Here is an 18,815-nt window from a genome sequence, read left to right as displayed (position 1 = left end):
TGTCCTGTTCGCTACCCCCAGCTCAACTAACTCTTGGAGGGAAATCTATCTCCTTTCCTCCTGTCTAGCCACTCCTCTAAGTTAACCCCTAAGCAGTCTTCTCACTAGTTGAGCTCAGTGCCCCCATCTAGTGGCCCTTTTCTAATATTCTAATATAACGGTGACAGGACAATTGTGTACAAGATAATTGTGTACGGACTATTGTGTACAGACAATTGTGTACAGGCCAATTGTGTACAATGACAATTGTGTACAAGGCAATTGTGTACAAGGCGATTGCCCTGTACACAATTGTCCTTGTACACACTTGTCCTTGGACACAATTGGCCTGTACACAATTTTCTGTACACAATTGTCCGTACACAATTATCTTGTACACAATTGTCATGGAACCTAATATAACACCTATCTAACTATTGTTGTGTGGACGCAAACACACACACACACAACATACATACATACAGATAATACACATTAGGCGGGGGTCACACTGGCGAGGAATACGGCCGAGTGAGAGGCGCTAAAAGCATGCATTACACACGGACCAATGATTCTCTATGGTGTTCCTCGCACCAGCCGTATATTTCTCATCCGTATTCTACGCTCCGTGCCACTCGCAGCATGCTGCGATTGTCAGCGTACTACGCCTGTAATACGCCAATGCAAGTCTATGGGCACGCAAAAAATATGGATTACACACGGACCACACATGTGACTTGTGAGAAATACGCACCCGGTGTCTTTTAGCAAAGCCAGCAATTCAGTGCGCTATACAGTAAACTCACACTGACAGGTTTAATAAAGAAACAAAAGAATAGATATAGACACATAGAATACATATATCTATATATACATACATTCTATGTGTATATATCTATTCTTTGGTTTATGTTATAAACCCTGTCATAGGGCTCCATTATATGTCCATTTTGCAAGGTGGCGAGAAAATCTCACCATACGGATGCCATACGGATTACATACGGATGCTGACATGCGCAAAATACGCGACCACACCTTGATTACGGATGACATACGGAGCACTATTTAGGGGTCATTCATCCGTATTACGCCTGTAAACTACTGACCGTATTTTGCGTCGGTTAGTGTTACCCCGGCCTTAATGTTACTATTTACAGGGCGAGGCCCTTGACCTCATTACAATTAATGCATCAACCCCCATGCACATTAGAGCAAAATCGGCCAAAACCATCTTTTTTTTTTTTTTTTACGGTCCTGACCTGAGGCCCACTGACATCCTCAAATAAATAGTGTACGGAGAAAGAAGGATCGGGCATGTTGTGTCTTAACACCTGATCTATTTGCACTTAGAAAAGTTAGTCCACCAGTGGCCAAACTACGTATATATGTGTAAGGGAGGTCAGTAGGAATAAAGGTATATGGCAACCTTTAGCCATAAATGAAGGATGGACCAAATAAGTGGTCATAAACTTGTAAATAACTCATGAAAGAATAAAGTTACATTAAAACCAAGCACACCATTGTTTTTCTTGTGAAATTCTCAATAAGTTTGATGTGTCACATGACCCTCTTCCCATTGGAAAAAATAAAGTTGGATCCAAAATGACCGACTTCAAAATTGCCGCCATGGTCAACACCCATCTTGAAAAGTTTCCCCCTTCCCATATACTAATGTGGCCCAGAAAGGAAGTTGATATCACCAACCATTCCCATTTTATTTAGGTGTATCCATATCAATGGCCCACCCTGTACAAGCCAGGAGAACGGATGGTTCCAAAATGGCATTCTGTCTATCTGCAGTCACCACTAGAGGGAGCTTAGGAGCTCATGGCATCAATACTATACAGTGAGCTCCTTCCAGTGGTGGCGGCAGGGGATTTGGAACTTTGCATCAGGTAAAAAAAGAAGCCACCTAAAAAGGCGCAACTATATACAAGAAAGTTTGTGATGCATTCCAAGTTCATGATCACTGCAGTTCAATTTTTCATAATAAATGCTGCCAACGCAACTAGGCAAACTGAAGAAAACATGATGAACAAAACAAACAGGCACAATGGTGCTAATACCCTCCTGGGTAACAGTTATTTATCTGGGGACTGTTCTTTAATGTGGGTCTCCTCCTGGGATGGTGGAAGCTGGTTTCTTGGGCTGCTTCCAGGGGAGAACTTCTGATTTTCCTGTTCCTGCTGGTTGTTCACAAATTGCATGTATTCCTTCTCCCAAGGAGTGAGGTTAGTGGTTGCCTGTGTAGATGGAGTGGCAGCTGATGTAACCGCTGAAACTGTTGCCTGAGGTTCTGCAGGGGTTGCAGGCGATACCAGTGACTGGTGCACTTCAACTTCTACAATAACTAGCGGTACTGCTACCTGTCGTTGCTGGCATGGTGCAACTTGAATGTTGCCACTTGGGTTCGGAACAAGCATAGGACTATTTCTGTCCACAGGCACAGTTCCTAGCACCAGGATCATGGCAGGAGCGGTGATCATACTTGGCGCCTCCCAGTGATATTCTGGCTCCGGTGTAGGTACAGGTTGGCGAACAGTGGCAGCTGCAACCTCCGAGGCTGCCTGGTGAGCTGGCGGCAGCTGGGTCCGAGCTGGTACAGGATTGGGGCACGCCGGTAGGAGCCTGCGCTGCCACGTCAGGTCCAGGCTGGGACTCAGCCCCGGTCCCACTGTCTGCTCCAGGACTCTCATGTACCTTCTCCAGACAGGTCGCATCCAGTGACAGTACCGGCTTGGAGGTGGTGGCGGGCGCTGTAAAGGGTATCTCAGCGGCCGTATGCTCCGCAGGTGCTGTCTGGGGGAGAGTGGTTTCTCCCCACTGTTTTCTCCTGGCCTCTGTCTTTCTTCCATCATGGCGTTCTGGCGTTCTCTCTCCTTCCCGGGCTCCTTTCCCGCCACAGGATCTCGCTCCTCCTTCTGGGGGCGGCGTCTTCTTCCTACTCCATACAAAGCCAGTATACGAACCCCTCTGGGGGTGGGCCATGTTGCTGTAGCATAGAAGTTTAGGCAGGGGAGGCCCAGGACAGTTTGCGCTCTTTTCTTAGGTCCACCTATGTTGTCACGCCCTTCTTCACCGCTCCGGCAGCCATTTTGAGAGTCCATTTTACAGTCTATCAATTTGGTTATTCTGCACATTCTCAGCAATGTTTAAGTCCAATAAATCTTCAGCACACAGAACCCGGTGGCACCGGGCTTCGTCATTCTGTTCGTGATGCCAAAAATGGAACACTTGCCAGGGCTGGTGGGGGTTCTCGGTACCGGGTCCGTCAATCTCAATGGGAGTTGTCACGGCAGCCGTGGCCCTGGGCATCCATTGTAAAAGGGGAATGTTAAGTGTGCTAGTAATGATGATTAAAGTTTGAGTGAATGATTCGTGACGCCACCTGTGGTGTTCGGCAAGGGAGGTGTTAAGCCGACGCTGCAAGCAGATCCTCTGGGACAGATGGTGTGGTGCAGCAATGATGTTGTGGCCCTCCACAGGTAGGGCTCTAGTCCCAGGGCAGTGTAGATGAAGAGATAGTCAAGCGATAGGGGAGAGATATAGATGGTGCAGTGCCAGGCACAGAGATGTAGCAGTGCTGAGCATGTTGGCGCAGGAATAACTGGAGGACACCAGGGCATGTAGTTCCAAAGCTTTACTCACAGTCTGTTGGGCATACAGGTACCCGCATCCATGACGTGTCCTCCGGGTCAGGGGCTCAGTCAACCTCCAAGATAGGTGAAGCACTCCGTTCCAACACTCCGCCAACATGTGCCTTTTCTGAACGTCTCCCTCTTAGGGCCTAGGTGAAGTACTCACAGTACTGAGTTACACTGGAGTTCCTTCTTTCAGATGTTCCTATGAACTCTACTTGTACGGCAGACAGCTGTAGCCTGCTTCAGGGACTCCTGGCTACTAAGTCCCGGCTCACTCACGATGCTGTTGTGCCCCCAAGTCTTGTGTGGGAATAAAGTGGTCACTACTTCTATTCCTCCGGTGTCTGCTGCAGGACCATTAGTATCCATACAACCTCGGGGACCGGACCCCGGCCTTGCGCTCAGAACTTGGGGAAGGTTTCTCTTCTAACCCTAATCCTTAGTCCTCTCCTTCCGTTCAAAACTATCTTTCTTATGGAGAATCAGGCTTTCTGAATATGTCTCTTTCCTGTGCCAGCAGACCCAGGTCACTGAGGTCTGCTGCAGCACTTCCCTCCTCCATCCCACTCCGGGGATCTCCTCAGACCAACTCTCGTCACAGGCACTCTGCCTCAGACTCCCTGAGTCAGACTGCCTGAATCCTAACCTCTCCCGCTCTCTGGTGCAGACTAAGCTCCACGCACCTCCCAGCACTCTTCGTGTTCCAAGCAGGGAGCCACCAAAGGTGCTTTGCTACACTACTATGTTGTGTGGGATGCAGGTGTTGGAGTGTGGTCAGGTGTCTCCACCTTAGGCTACTTTCACACATCAGGTTTTCGGCGTCAGGCGCGATCCGGCGTCGTGCCGGAACGCCGGATCCGGCAAATGTTTTGTAAAACCGGATGTGACGGATCCGGTTTTCTGCCGGATCCGTCTTTTTCTTGACAGACAAAACCGGATCCGTCTCATCCGGTTCATCCGTTTTTCTATCCGTTTTTCGACGGATTACGCCGGATCCGGTTTTTAAAATTGACCCTTGTGGCTACTGAGCATGCTCAGACCAAAAAAACCGGAACCGGCCACCGGATCCGGCTTTCGTCGGATCCGGCGCATTGCGGCGCTCATAGGCTTCCATTGTGTGAAAAAGCCGGACGCGCCGGATCCGGCGTGTCCGGCTTTTTCGCCGGAGACAAAAAAACGTTACAGTAGACGTTTTTTCCAGACGCCGGATCCGGACACATTGCCGGATCCGGCGAAAACCGGATGAAACGCATGGCCATCCGGCGCGATCCGGCGCAAATGCAAGTCAATGGGGGGGAAACCGGATCCGGCATTACATTTCGCCGGATCCGGTTTCTGTCAAAAGCGCCGGATCGCGCCTGAAGGCGAAAACCTGATGTGTGAAAGAGGCCTTACCTGGATGGTGGGGTACCACACCTCAGGAGGAGGTGCAGTACCTCTGTGGAGACTGAACCCTCAGGGGCACCACAGAATGGCCATCAAGGTCTCCCGATCTGACCCCTTAGACTTTTATCTTTGGGGTCATGTGAAGGCAATTGTCTATGTTGTGAAGATACGAGATGTGCAGCATCTGAAACAATGGATACTGGGAGCCTGTGCTAGCATTTCTTCTGCGATGTATATATGTATGATGTGTATATGGGCCCGGGACTATGGGATGACGGATATGTATGATGGGTATATGGCCAGGGACTATGGGATGGAGGATGCGTGATTGGTATATGGGCACTGAACTATTGGATGGAGGATATATATGATGGGTATATGGGCACAGAACTTTGGGATGGTGTTACGGACTCGGCTTCTGCTGAGCTCATCTTCCTTTTTAGAGTGGACCCTCTGGGCCGTGGCACCCACCCACCTAAGGCGAGCTGACCTAGTGAGAACACACCCCCTGTACAGGGAGTGTCAGGGGCAAGACCAAGGGGGTGAGCCACCACAACTGCTGGGACCAGCCGGCCGGCTCAAGGAGACACTATTGAGTGTCTGACAACAGGACGGACAGGATATCAAAGATAAAGCGAAGTCACACAGTTTCTTCCTCAAACATGGATTCACACTTTATTCAGGTGCAAGGCATAACAGGGAATCAGGTGCAGGGCACAAACAGTGAAACACGGCAGGATGCGTGCAAGGGGACGCCAAATGTTCCAGGCATAACACGTGCACGAAAACATACCAGGGTCCAGGACAGGATACGTGATAGGGATCACACAAGAGTTCCTAGAAGGGATGCATGCTAGGACACGCCAGGATCCAAGACGGGGTGCAATGGCATCGGACTCCGGACTACTGGCAACGACCGACAGGGTCCAGGCATCGGGCTGCGGACATCAGCTCGCAGTCATCTGGTTCCGGACCTCTGGCAACGGTCGGCAGGTTACGGGAATCCGGCAGGCAAGCCAAGGTTCAAGGCAGGGTGCGTGCTTGGAGACACGCCAGGGTTCAAGTCAGGGTGCGTGCTTGGAGACACGCCAGGGTTCAAGGCAGGGTGCGTGCTTGGAGACACGCCAGGGTTCAAGGCAGGGTGCGTGCTTGGAGACACGCCAGGGTTCAAGGCAGGGTGCGTGCTTGGAGACACGCCAGGGTTCAAGGCAGGGTGCGTGCTTGGAGACACGCCAGGGTACAAGGCAGTGTGTAGAGACACGCCAAGGCACGAGGCTCAAGACAGAGTGCGTGTGTAGAGACACGCCAAGGTCAGGGTTCCAGGACAGGGTTAGGGCCTGTGCGTACAAGAGGGCACGACAGGGAACATGGCAAAGCCTGCGCGTACTTTTACAAAAGCACGGGGAGGTATGCCATGGATAGGCGAGGGCCTGCGCGTGCTTTAGAGAGCACGCAGAGCACAGTGCGGAAATAGCGTGAAGTGCAAGGGAGCACAGAGGGCACGGCTGGGGCACTGGCTAGCTGATCGGGCTGCAGCACTAACAGACGGGCAAGACTCCAGCGAACCCGGCTGAGGCATGGCAGGTGACACAGCTGTCACTGACCGACGAGCACGGCTGAGGCACAAGCAGGCGGGCACGGCTAGGGCAGGCGCATGCAAAGAGCATACGAAGAAACAGAGCAAGGGAAGACAAGAAGAGAAAAAAGGCAGGGCTTAAGCAGAGTACAGAACCAGGAAAGTAAGCATAGGCAGAAACACAGAACAAGAACAGAGCTAGCAGCGGAGCGTAGGCAGAAGCCCAGAGCCGGGCCAAGGGAGAACCTTGGGACTAGCCTAGAAACGTGCAAGAGAGCATAATAGGAAAGAGTCTAGCAGCGGAGCGTAGGCTGAAACCCAGAGCCGGGCCAAGGCAGAGCCTTGGGACTAGACATGGAAAAGAGCACAAACGGAAAGAGAGGAGGAATGGTGCGTGTGCCAGGGAGCACTACAGAGCACCATAGGAGAGAGCGAGGCAGAGCAAGCAAAGACAGAGACCATAGGGAGGAACAAGGCAAGGTACGAAACAAGGCATAGCGAAAACAGGCAAGGCAGAGAATAACAGAAGGACTACAAGTCCAAGCAGGACAAGGACAAACATGGCACAACGGACAAACATAAGACAAAGCACGGAACAAGAGATGGAGTACGAGCACAGAGCGTGTGCAGAGATGCACCACAGAGCAGAGTGCAAGGGCACAGAATAGAGGCAGCACCCCACAGACCAAGCAGCCATGCAGGGACACCACACAATACTCAGGCCCTGAGCATAGGAAGGGGCGGTCTAATATAGGGCATAGCACCTCCTCTTCCGGGTCAGGACCAGGGGAGAACTTCCTAGTTCAGATGCTCCAGGAGCACAGAGTGCAGTCACATGATCAGGGTTTCAGACATGACGAGATGATCACAGAACCAGACAGTGCAGGATCTTAGGAAACGTCACATGATCAAGGTTTCAGACATGACGAGGTGATTGCAGAACCAGACAGTGCAGGATCCTAGGAAACGTCACATGATCAAGGTTTCAGACATGACGAGATGATTGCAGGACCAGACAGTGCAGGATCTTAGGAAACGTCACATGATCAAGGCTTCAGACATGATGAGATGATCACAGAAGGCAAAGCAGAAACACAGGCATCTTGCAGCTCAGCAGACATAAGGTGAGTGTGCACACTGCTCTAGGGTCATGAGGTAAAATAGACATAACAGACATGGCGAGCATGACAGTACCCCCCTCCTTAAGCCCTCTCTTACCGGGGCTGGAAAGAAGAAAAAAAAATTCTTCGGCAGAATCCAGAGTTAGTACAAACCACTCCAACAACGTTGATCCGACATCTGAAACGGACACCTGCACCGGTCAAGACACAGGAGCCGCGGACGAGACACAGGGATCCAGTGGGGAGGACTGCGGGTAGACAAGCAAGTCTTCTTACTCTGGCTGCCATCATTTCCAAACAAGTTCAGAGGTCAAGGGCCGGGTCTGATTTGCATCAGAAGAGTGGCCGGGGTACCGCCATTATCAAGCGAGTTCAGGAGACAGGGCAGATTCTTCATCAGACGGGTGGCCGAGGTACCAGCGGAGTCCATGGCCTGAGTATTCTGTTACGGACTCGGCTTCTGCTGAGCCCATCTTCCTTTTTAGAGTGGACCCTCTGGGCCGTGGGACCCACCCACCTAGGGCGAGCTGACCTAGTGAGAACCCACCCCCTGTACAGGGAGTGTCAGGGGCAAGACCAAGGGGGTGAGCCACCACGACTGCTGGGACCAGACGGCCGGCTCAAGGAGACACTATTGAGTGTCTGACAACAGGACGGACAGGATACCAAAGATAAAGCAAAGTCACACAGTTTCTTCCTCAAACGTGGATTCACACTTTATTCAGGTGCAAGGCATAACAGGGAATCAGGTGCAGGGCACAAACAGTGAAACACGGCAGGATGCGTGCAAGGGGACGCCAAATGTTCCAGGCATAACACGTGCACGAAAACATACCAGGGTCCAGGACAGGATACGTGATAGGGATCACACAAGAGTTCCTAGAAGGGATGCATGCTAGGACACGCCAGGATCCAAGACGGGGTGCGATGGCATTGGACTCCGGACTACTGGCAACGACCGACAGGGTCCAGGCATCGGGCTGCGGACATCAGCTCCAGACATCAGGCCGCAGTCATCTGGTTCCGGACCTCTGGCAACGGTCGGCAGGTTACGGGAATCCGGCAGGCAAGCCAAGGTTCAAGGCAGGGTGCATGCTTGGAGCCACGCCAGGGTTCAAGGCAGGGTGCGTGCTTGGAGACACGCCAGGGTTCAAGGCAGGGTGCGTGCTTGGAGACACGCCAGGGTTCAAGGCAGGGTGCGTGCTTGGAGACACGCCAGGGTTCAAGGCAGGGTGCGTGCTTGGAGACACGCCAGGGTTCAAGGCAGGGTGCGTGCTTGGAGACACGCGAAGGCACAAGGCTCAAGACAGAGTGCGTGTGTAGAGACACGCCAAGGTCAGGGTTCCAGGACAGGGTTAGGGCCTGTGCGTGCAAGAGGGCACGACAGGGAACATGGCAAAGCCTGCGCGTACTTTTACAAAAGCACGGGGAGGTATGCCATGTGCAGGCGATGGCCTGCGCGTGCTTTAGAGAGCACAGTGCGGAAACAGCGTGAAGTGCAAGGGAGCACAGAGGGCATGGCTGGGGCACTGGCTAGCTGATCGGGCTGCGGCACTGACAGACAGGCAAGACTCCAGCGAACCCGACTGAGGCATGGCAGGCGACACAGCTGTCACTGACCGACGAGCACGGCTGAGGCACAAGCAGGCGGGCACGGCTAGGGCAGGCGCATGCAAAGAGCATACAAAGAAACAGAGCAAGGGAAGACAAGATGAGAAAAAAGGCAGGGCTTAAGCAGAGTACAGAACCAGGAAAGTAAGCATAGGCAGAAACACAGAACAAGAACAGAGCTAGCAGCGGAGCGTAGGCAGAAGCCCAGAGCCGGGCCAAGGGAGAACCTTGGGACTAGCCTAGAACCGTGCAAGAGAGCATAATAGGAAAGAGTCTAGCAGCGGAGCATAGGCCAAAGCCCAGAGCCGGGCGAAGGCAGAGCCTTGGGACTAGACATGGAAAAGAGCACAAACGGAAAGAGAGGAGGAATGGTGCGTGTGCCAGGGAGCACTACAGAGCACCATAGGAGAGAGCGAGGCAGAGCAAGCAAAGACAGAGACCATAGGGAGGAACAAGGCAGAGCAAGGCAAGGTACGGAACAAGGCATAGTGAAAACAGGCAAGGCAGAGAATAACAGAAGGACTACAAGTCCAAGCAGGACAAGGACAAACATGGCACAACGGACAAACATAAGACAAAGCACGGAACAAGAGATGGAGTACGAGCACAGAGCGTGTGCAGAGATGCACCACAGAGCAGAGTGCAAGGGCACAGAATAGAGGGAGCGCCCCACAGACCAAGCAGCCATGCAGGAACACCACACAATACTCAGGCCCTGAGCATAGGAAGGGGCGGTCTAATATAGGGCATAGCACCTCCTCTTCCGGGTCAGGACCAGGGGAGAACTTCCTAGTTCAGATGCTCCAGGATCACAGAGTGCAGTCACATGATCAAGGTTTCAGACATGACGAGGTGATTGCAGAACCAGACAGTGCAGGATCCTAGGAAACGTCACATGATGAAGGTTTCAGACATGACGAGATGATTGCAGAACCAGACAGTGCAGGATCCTAGGAAATACATGATCAGGGATTCTAGACATGACGAGAAGATCACAGAAGGCAAAGCAGAAACGCAGGCATCTTGCAGCTCAGCAGACATAAGGTGAGTGTGCACACTGCTCTAGGGTCATGAGGTAAAACAGACATGGCAGACATAACAGACATGGCGAGCATGACAGATGGAGGATATGTATGATGGATATATGGGCACTGGACTATGGGATAGAGGATATAATGGGTATATGGGCACTGGACTATGGGATGGAGGATATGTATGATGGGTATATGGGCACTGGACTATGGGATAGAGGATATAATGGGTATATGGGCACTGGACTATGGGATGGAGGATATGTATGACGGGTATATGGGCACGGGACTAGGGGATGGAGGATATGTATGACGGGTATATGGGCACTGGACTATGGGATGGAGGATATGTATGACGGGTATATGGGCACGGGACTATGGGATGGAGGATATGTATGATGGCTATATGGGCACTGGACTATGGGATGGAGGATATGTATGATGGGTATATGGGCACTGGACTATGGGATGGAGGATATGTATGATGGGTATATGGGCACTGGACTATGGGATGGAGGATATGTATGACGGGTATATGGGCACGGGACTATGGGATGAAGGATATGTATGATGGCTATATGGGCACTGGACTATGGGATGGAGGATATGTATGATGGGTATATGGGCACTGGACTATGGGATGGAGGATATAATGGGTATATGGGCATGGGACTATGGGATGGAGGATATGTATGATGGGTATATGGGCACTGGACTATGGGATGGAGGATATGTATGATGGGTATATGGGCACTGGACTATGGGATGGAGGATATGTATGATGGGTATATGGGCACTGAACTATGGGATGGAAGATATGTATGATGGGTATATTTGGACACTGGACTATGGGATGGAGGATATGTATGATGGGTATATGGGCACTGGGTTATGGGATGGAGGATAATCATTACAATTTGTTATAACTAACCACAGTTAGTTACTATGCCTGGGCAACGCCGGGCTCTTCAGCTAGTGACATGATAATGAGGGGCAGGGCTTGATACACACACATACACACACACATACATACATTTGTTTTTTTATATATATGGATTAACCATTGGGTTACGTATTTGTCTTCTAGTTCAATGGTTTCTTTTCCAATAATCCTATGTTTTCAGTCCGATGCTGATCCATCAAGCTCACTAGTGGTGCACAGCTTTACACCACTATACCTGTGACTTCAGAAACTTACAGAACACCAGCTCACATCTCACATCTCAAAAACCAGGGGAAGAGTCTTGAGGAGATCATTTGCATATTCCCAGTGCCTTCTGGGATAAGTGAAGAGTCTCCGCGAGCTCAACGATCACTGGGTTTTGGCCGTTGCAGCTGAAAAGAGGAAATCGGAAAACCAGGGGAAGAGTCTTGAGGAGATCATTTGCATATTCCCAGTGCCTTCTGGGATAAGTGAAGAGTCTCCGCGAGCTCAACGATCACTGGGTTTTGGCCGTTGCAGCTGAAAAGAGGAAATCGGAAAACCAGGGGAAGAGTCTTGAGGAGATCATTTGCATATTCCCAGTGCCTTCTGGGATAAGTGAAGAGTCTCCGCGAGCTCAACGATCACTGGGTTTTGGCCGTTGCAGCTGAAAAGAGGAAATCGGAAAACCAGGGGAAGAGTCTTGAGGAGATCATTTGCATATTCCCAGTGCCTTCTGGGATAAGTGAAGAGTCTCCGCGAGCTCAACGATCACTGGGTTTTGGCCGTTGCAGCTGAAAAGAGGAAATCGGAAAACCAGGGGAAGAGTCTTGAGGAGATCATTTGCATATTCCCAGTGCCTTCTGGGATAAGTGAAGAGTCTCCGCGAGCTCAACGATCACTGGGTTTTGGCCGTTGCAGCTGAAAAGAGGAAATCTGAAAACCAGGGGAAGAGTCTTGAGGAGATCATTTGCATATTCCCAGTGCCTTCTGGGATAAGTGAAGTGTCTCCGCGAGCTCAACGATCACTGGGTTTTGGCCGTTGCAGCTGAAAAGAGGAAATCGGAAAACCAGGGGAAGAGTCTTGAGGAGATCATTTGCATATTCCCAGTGCCTTCTGGGATAAGTGAAGAGTCTCCGCGAGCTCAACGATCACTGGGTTTTGGCCGTTGCAGCTGAAAAGAGGAAATCGGAAAACCAGGGGAAGAGTCTTGAGGAGATCATTTGCATATTCCCAGTGCCTTCTGGGATAAGTGAAGAGTCTCCGCGAGCTCAACGATCACTGGGTTTTGGCCGTTGCAGCTGAAAAGAGGAAATCGGAAAACCAGGGGAAGAGTCTTGAGGAGATCATTTGCATATTCCCAGTGCCTTCTGGGATAAGTGAAGAGTCTCCGCGAGCTCAACGATCACTGGGTTTTGGCCGTTGCAGCTGAAAAGAGGAAATCGGAAAACCAGGGGAAGAGTCTTGAGGAGATCATTTGCATATTCCCAGTGCCTTCTGGGATAAGTGAAGAGTCTCCGCGAGCTCAACGATCACTGGGTTTTGGCCGTTGCAGCTGAAAAGAGGAAATCTGAAAACCAGGGGAAGAGTCTTGAGGAGATCATTTGCATATTCCCAGTGCCTTCTGGGATAAGTGAAGAGTCTCCGCGAGCTCAACGATCACTGGGTTTTGGCCGTTGCAGCTGAAAAGAGGAAATCGGAAAACCAGGGGAAGAGTCTTGAGGAGATCATTTGCATATTCCCAGTGCCTTCTGGGATAAGTGAAGAGTCTCCGCGAGCTCAACGATCACTGGGTTTTGGCCGTTGCAGCTGAAAAGAGGAAATCGGAAAACCAGGGGAAGAGTCTTGAGGAGATCATTTGCATATTCCCAGTGCCTTCTGGGATAAGTGAAGAGTCTCCGCGAGCTCAACGATCACTGGGTTTTGGCCGTTGCAGCTGAAAAGAGGAAATCGGAAAACCAGGGGAAGAGTCTTGAGGAGATCATTTGCATATTCCCAGTGCCTTCTGGGATAAGTGAAGAGTCTCCGCGAGCTCAACGATCACTGGGTTTTGGCCGTTGCAGCTGAAAAGAGGAAATCTGAAAACCAGGGGAAGAGTCTTGAGGAGATCATTTGCATATTCCCAGTGCCTTCTGGGATAAGTGAAGAGTCTCCGCGAGCTCAACGATCACTGGGTTTTGGCCGTTGCAGCTGAAAAGAGGAAATCGGAAAACCAGGGGAAGAGTCTTGAGGAGATCATTTGCATATTCCCAGTGCCTTCTGGGATAAGTGAAGAGTCTCCGCGAGCTCAACGATCACTGGGTTTTGGCCGTTGCAGCTGAAAAGAGGAAATCGGAAAACCAGGGGAAGAGTCTTGAGGAGATCATTTGCATATTCCCAGTGCCTTCTGGGATAAGTGAAGAGTCTCCGCGAGCTCAACGATCACTGGGTTTTGGCCGTTGCAGCTGAAAAGAGGAAATCGGAAAACCAGGGGAAGAGTCTTGAGGAGATCATTTGCATATTCCCAGTGCCTTCTGGGATAAGTGAAGAGTCTCCGCGAGCTCAACGATCACTGGGTTTTGGCCGTTGCAGCTGAAAAGAGGAAATCTGAAAACCAGGGGAAGAGTCTTGAGGAGATCATTTGCATATTCCCAGTGCCTTCTGGGATAAGTGAAGAGTCTCCGCGAGCTCAACGATCACTGGGTTTTGGCCGTTGCAGCTGAAAAGAGGAAATCGGAAAACCAGGGGAAGAGTCTTGAGGAGATCATTTGCATATTCCCAGTGCCTTCTGGGATAAGTGAAGAGTCTCCGCGAGCTCAACGATCACTGGGTTTTGGCCGTTGCAGCTGAAAAGAGGAAATCGGAAAACCAGGGGAAGAGTCTTGAGGAGATCATTTGCATATTCCCAGTGCCTTCTGGGATAAGTGAAGAGTCTCCGCGAGCTCAACGATCACTGGGTTTTGGCCGTTGCAGCTGAAAAGAGGAAATCGGAAAACCAGGGGAAGAGTCTTGAGGAGATCATTTGCATATTCCCAGTGCCTTCTGGGATAATTGAAGAGTCTCCGCGAGCTCAACGATCACTGGGTTTTGGCCGTTGCAGCTGAAAAGAGGAAATCGGAAAACCAGGGGAAGAGTCTTGAGGAGATCATTTGCATATTCCCAGTGCCTTCTGGGATAAGTGAAGAGTCTCCGCGAGCTCAACGATCACTGGGTTTTGGCCGTTGCAGCTGAAAAGAGGAAATCGGAAAACCAGGGGAAGAGTCTTGAGGAGATCATTTGCATATTCCCAGTGCCTTCTGGGATAAGTGAAGAGTCTCCGCGAGCTCAACGATCACTGGGTTTTGGCCGTTGCAGCTGAAAAGAGGAAATCGGAAAACCAGGGGAAGAGTCTTGAGGAGATCATTTGCATATTCCCAGTGCCTTCTGGGATAAGTGAAGAGTCTCCGCGAGCTCAACGATCACTGGGTTTTGGCCGTTGCAGCTGAAAAGAGGAAATCGGAAAACCAGGGGAAGAGTCTTGAGGAGATCATTTGCATATTCCCAGTGCCTTCTGGGATAAGTGAAGAGTCTCCGCGAGCTCAACGATCACTGGGTTTTGGCCGTTGCAGCTGAAAAGAGGAAATCTGAAAACCAGGGGAAGAGTCTTGAGGAGATCATTTGCATATTCCCAGTGCCTTCTGGGATAAGTGAAGAGTCTCCGCGAGCTCAACGATCACTGGGTTTTGGCCGTTGCAGCTGAAAAGAGGAAATCGGAAAACCAGGGGAAGAGTCTTGAGGAGATCATTTGCATATTCCCAGTGCCTTCTGGGATAAGTGAAGAGTCTCCGCGAGCTCAACGATCACTGGGTTTTGGCCGTTGCAGCTGAAAAGAGGAAATCGGAAAACCAGGGGAAGAGTCTTGAGGAGATCATTTGCATATTCCCAGTGCCTTCTGGGATAAGTGAAGAGTCTCCGCGAGCTCAACGATCACTGGGTTTTGGCCGTTGCAGCTGAAAAGAGGAAATCTGAAAACCAGGGGAAGAGTCTTGAGGAGATCATTTGCATATTCCCAGTGCCTTCTGGGATAAGTGAAGAGTCTCCGTGAGCTCAACGATCACTGGGTTTTGGCCGTTGCAGCTGAAAAGAGGAAATCTGAAAACCAGGGGAAGAGTCTTGAGGAGATCATTTGCATATTCCCAGTGCCTTCTGGGATAAGTGAAGAGTCTCCGCGAGCTCAACGATCACTGGGTTTTGGCCGTTGCAGCTGAAAAGAGGAAATCTGAAAACCAGGGGAAGAGTCTTGAGGAGATCATTTGCATATTCCCAGTGCCTTCTGGGATAAGTGAAGAGTCTCCGCGAGCTCAACGATCACTGGGTTTTGGCCGTTGCAGCTGAAAAGAGGAAATCGGAAAACCAGGGGAAGAGTCTTGAGGAGATCATTTGCATATTCCCAGTGCCTTCTGGGATAAGTGAAGAGTCTCCGCGAGCTCAACGATCACTGGGTTTTGGCCGTTGCAGCTGAAAAGAGGAAATCGGAAAACCAGGGGAAGAGTCTTGAGGAGATCATTTGCATATTCCCAGTGCCTTCTGGGATAAGTGAAGAGTCTCCGCGAGCTCAACGATCACTGGGTTTTGGCCGTTGCAGCTGAAAAGAGGAAATCGGAAAACCAGGGGAAGAGTCTTGAGGAGATCATTTGCATATTCCCAGTGCCTTCTGGGATAATTGAAGAGTCTCCGCGAGCTCAACGATCACTGGGTTTTGGCCGTTGCAGCTGAAAAGAGGAAATCTGAAAACCAGGGGAAGAGTCTTGAGGAGATCATTTGCATATTCCCAGTGCCTTCTGGGATAAGTGAAGAGTCTCCGCGAGCTCAACGATCACTGGGTTTTGGCCGTTGCAGCTGAAAAGAGGAAATCGGAAAACCAGGGGAAGAGTCTTGAGGAGATCATTTGCATATTCCCAGTGCCTTCTGGGATAAGTGAAGAGTCTCCGCGAGCTCAACGATCACTGGGTTTTGGCCGTTGCAGCTGAAAAGAGGAAATCGGAAAACCAGGGGAAGAGTCTTGAGGAGATCATTTGCATATTCCCAGTGCCTTCTGGGATAAGTGAAGAGTCTCCGCGAGCTCAACGATCACTGGGTTTTGGCCGTTGCAGCTGAAAAGAGGAAATCTGAAAACCAGGGGAAGAGTCTTGAGGAGATCATTTGCATATTCCCAGTGCCTTCTGGGATAAGTGAAGAGTCTCCGCGAGCTCAACGATCACTGGGTTTTGGCCGTTGCAGCTGAAAAGAGGAAATCGGAAAACCAGGGGAAGAGTCTTGAGGAGATCATTTGCATATTCCCAGTGCCTTCTGGGATAAGTGAAGAGTCTCCGCGAGCTCAACGATCACTGGGTTTTGGCCGTTGCAGCTGAAAAGAGGAAATCTGAAAACCAGGGGAAGAGTCTTGAGGAGATCATTTGCATATTCCCAGTGCCTTCTGGGATAAGTGAAGAGTCTCCGCGAGCTCAACGATCACTGGGTTTTGGCCGTTGCAGCTGAAAAGAGGAAATCGGAAAACCAGGGGAAGAGTCTTGAGGAGATCATTTGCATATTCCCAGTGCCTTCTGGGATAAGTGAAGAGTCTCCGCGAGCTCAACGATCACTGGGTTTTGGCCGTTGCAGCTGAAAAGAGGAAATCGGAAAACCAGGGGAAGAGTCTTGAGGAGATCATTTGCATATTCCCAGTGCCTTCTGGGATAAGTGAAGAGTCTCCGCGAGCTCAACGATCACTGGGTTTTGGCCGTTGCAGCTGAAAAGAGGAAATCGGAAAACCAGGGGAAGAGTCTTGAGGAGATCATTTGCATATTCCCAGTGCCTTCTGGGATAATTGAAGAGTCTCCGCGAGCTCAACGATCACTGGGTTTTGGCCGTTGCAGCTGAAAAGAGGAAATCTGAAAACCAGGGGCAGAGTCTTGAGGAGATCATTTGCATATTCCCAGTGCCTTCTGGGATAAGTGAAGAGTCTCCGCGAGCTCAACGATCACTGGGTTTTGGCCGTTGCAGCTGAAAAGAGGAAATCTGAAAACCAGGGGAAGAGTCTTGAGGAGATCATTTGCATATTCCCAGTGCCTTCTGGGATAAGTGAAGAGTCTCCGCGAGCTCAACGATCACTGGGTTTTGGCCGTTGCAGCTGAAAAGAGGAAATCGGAAAACCAGGGGAAGAGTCTTGAGGAGATCATTTGCATATTCCCAGTGCCTTCTGGGATAAGTGAAGAGTCTCCGCGAGCTCAACGATCACTGGGTTTTGGCCGTTGCAGCTGAAAAGAGGAAATCTGAAAACCAGGGGAAGAGTCTTGAGGAGATCATTTGCATATTCCCAGTGCCTTCTGGGATAAGTGAAGAGTCTCCGCGAGCTCAACGATCACTGGGTTTTGGCCGTTGCAGCTGAAAAGAGGAAATCGGAAAACCAGGGGAAGAGTCTTGAGGAGATCATTTGCATATTCCCAGTGCCTTCTGGGATAAGTGAAGAGTCTCCGCGAGCTCAACGATCACTGGGTTTTGGCCGTTGCAGCTGAAAAGAGGAAATCGGAAAACCAGGGGAAGAGTCTTGAGGAGATCATTTGCATATTCCCAGTGCCTTCTGGGATAAGTGAAGAGTCTCCGCGAGCTCAACGATCACTGGGTTTTGGCCGTTGCAGCTGAAAAGAGGAAATCGGAATTTGGGCTCATCTTTCATCGTTTTTAAGAAATCTCAAGATGGAAGAGGCCAGGAGCCATTTGGTGAGCTGCATTTCTTGCTACATGTTCACAGACTTACCAGTGGAAAAGCCAAACTTCACATGCCACAAATGCAAGCTTGTGTCCCTGTTGGAGGAAAAGTTGCAAAATCTCGAAGAGAGGTTAGCTACGTTGAAGATCATTAAGGAAGGTGAAGAGTTCTTGGACAGAGCAGAATTATCTCTTCATGTTACAGAAAGAGAAGAAATTCGAAGTGCACCTGAAGAAACAGAGGAATGGAGACATGTGACCCAGAGAAGCAGGAGGATCAGGAGGCAGTCAGCACCCATACTGCTCAGAAACCAGTACCAGGCTCTCACGCAGGAAAACAATGAAGAAATACATCAGGATAAGACTTTGCCAACAAGCAGCAACCTTGTACGCCTTCAGAGTCCTCCTGGATGGAGAAAGAAAAATGTTGTGAAGAAGAAACGGAGAGTGGTGGTCATGGGGGATTCCCTGTTGAGAGGAACTGAGGCCGCTATCTGCAGACCGGATATAACTTCAAGAGAAATGTGTTGTCTTCCAGGTGCAAAAATTAAAGATGTGTCTGACAGGATATCAGGACTCTTCAGACCTACAGATGACTACCCATTCCTGCTACTACATGTGGGGACAAATGACACTGCAAGAAACGACCTGGAAACCATCTGCAGAGACTTTGAAGACTTAGGCAAGAAAGTGAAAGAACTGGGAGCGCAGGTGGTCTTCTCTTCCATCCTCCCAGTGGATGGCCATGGAACAAGGAGGTGGAATAAGATTCTGCAGGTGAACAACTGGCTACGTCGATGGTGCCGTCAGCAACGATTTGGATTTCTGGATCACGGAGTGAA

The sequence above is a fragment of the Dendrobates tinctorius genome, unplaced genomic scaffold (assembly GCF_039654945.1).
Source record: "Dendrobates tinctorius isolate UK_male_01 unplaced genomic scaffold, ASM3965494v1 ptg000126l, whole genome shotgun sequence".
Lineage (NCBI taxonomy): Eukaryota > Metazoa > Chordata > Amphibia > Anura > Dendrobatidae > Dendrobates > Dendrobates tinctorius.
The sequence above is the reverse complement of the archived record's forward strand: the minus strand, read 5'-3'. Positions refer to the sequence as shown.